General features: G+C 44.1%; 1 non-coding gene across 1 annotated transcript; it reads left to right on the top strand.

The window, feature by feature from the left end:
* The first annotated feature begins 693 nt into the window (after positions 1-693).
* LOC147103627 (5S ribosomal RNA) lies at positions 694-812 on the top strand. The gene has a single exon (XR_015072776.1). It is a non-coding gene; the product is annotated as a 5S ribosomal RNA (ribosomal RNA).
* Positions 813-1,854: the final 1,042 nt, after the last annotated feature.

Raw genomic sequence — 1,854 nt, 5'->3', positions numbered from 1 at the left:
TTGGTCATAATGTGATAAGGCGTCATGCGGATCAACTGGTAGAGTCGAGAGCAAGGGTCGAACCCATGGTTGTGACAGAGACAACTGTGGAAGACGTTAATGAACCTGAAGCATCTACCTCGGCAGGGAATGTACTTGATGATGATGACACCCAATACATTGGAAACCAAATAGAGGAGGCACCTCAACAACAAGAATCAGAGACTACTGAGAGGCGTTATCCAAGCCGCATCAGAAAGCCTCCTGAGAGACTGAACCTTTGAACTGTTATACCTGAAGTTATATATGTATATATGTTATTATGTTATGTTAAATGGGGATATGACTGTTAAGCTAAAAAGGGAGGATTGTGGTGTATGTAACCTGTTTCACCTTAAGAGAACTTAAGCCTGTTCCACCTTAAGAGATGTACTACTTTCTCTGGCTGCTGTATACGTAATACTGGTGGTGACCACACCGGTATATAAGCACTGTGTAGTAATATTGTATTCAGTATAGTCCCGAACTCCAACCAGTAAAGACCTGTTCAATTTACTCTTGTAGTCTGTGTAGTAATTATCACTATAACACACAGACTTAACAAGGAGTAAAATTTGTAAATGTAAATTGAGTGTTGAATACTTGTATGAACGCATAGAGGAAGAGAAAAAAATGGGCGACAGCTTTAAGTAAAGAGAAAACCAACTAGCATATGCCTACGGCCATACTAGTCTGAATATGCCCGATCTCGTCTGATCTCGGAAACTAAACAGAGTCAGGCCTGGTTAGTACTTGGATGGGAGACCGCCTGGGAATACCAGGTGCAGTAGGCTTTTGCTGCCGCCACAGGCTGCTCAACCTTTTGCGCACACACTGCTCTTAATCAATCAACAGCCTTTTTGCTGCTCTCTCTCTCTCTCTCTCTTGCTTTCCTTTGACCATTTCTTCGCTGCACATTCTCCTGCTGCTACACAAATGCAAGGGGCTCCAGACACAGGGCCGAAATAAGCAGAAGAAGAAAATAAGATAGCCAAAATACACACACTGGCGGAGGGCCACCAGGACACAGCAGCAGATAGGAGAGACAAGGTGCATAGAAAACTAGGTGGGACAAACAGCAACAGAACAAAGAATAATGTAGAAAGAGCAGCAGTTAAATTCAGGAAAAAAGCAAAGCCAACTAGCATGCTGTTGAAATGCATGTGTGTTAATGCGAGGAGTGTTACAAATAAGATTGACGAGTTGCAGGCGCAAGTTGCCACATGGGGTTATGCAATAGTAGCTATAACGGAGACCTGGCTTCAAAATGGGCGGAATTGGAAACTAAACAATCCTGGCTACAATGTAATAACATTTGTAGAAGTCGTGTGGGCAGATGTCACATGATCAGGCAGAATCATAGAAATTTACAGCACAGAAGGAGGCCATTCGGCCCATCTTGTCCGTGCCAGCCGACAAAGAGCAATCCACCCAAATCCCACTTTACAGCACTTGGTCCGTAGCCTTGTAGGTTACGGCAGTTCAAGTGCATATCCAAGTACTTTTTAAACGTGATGAGGGTTTCTGCCTCTACCACCCTTTCAGGCAGTGCATTCCAGACCCCCACCATTCACTGGGTGAAAAAATGTCTCCTCAAATTCCCTGTAAACCTCCTACCAATTACTTGAAATCTATTATTGACCCTTCTGCTAAGGGAAATAGGTCCTTCCTATCCACTCTATCTCGGCCCCTCATAATTTTATACACCTCAATTAGGTCTCGCCTCAGCCTCCTGTGTTCCAAAGAAAACAACCCCAGCCTATCCAATCTTTCCTCATAACTAAAATTCCCCAGCCCAGGCAACATCCTCGGAAATCTCCTCTGCACCTTCTCTAG

This window comes from Somniosus microcephalus, chromosome 19 (assembly GCF_052327205.1).
Source record: "Somniosus microcephalus isolate GS21.2 chromosome 19, FLI_Smic_1.0, whole genome shotgun sequence".
In the NCBI taxonomy this organism is placed as follows: domain Eukaryota; kingdom Metazoa; phylum Chordata; class Chondrichthyes; order Squaliformes; family Somniosidae; genus Somniosus; species Somniosus microcephalus.
Note: the sequence above shows the minus strand (reverse complement) of the source record. Positions and strands in the feature narration are given on the sequence as shown.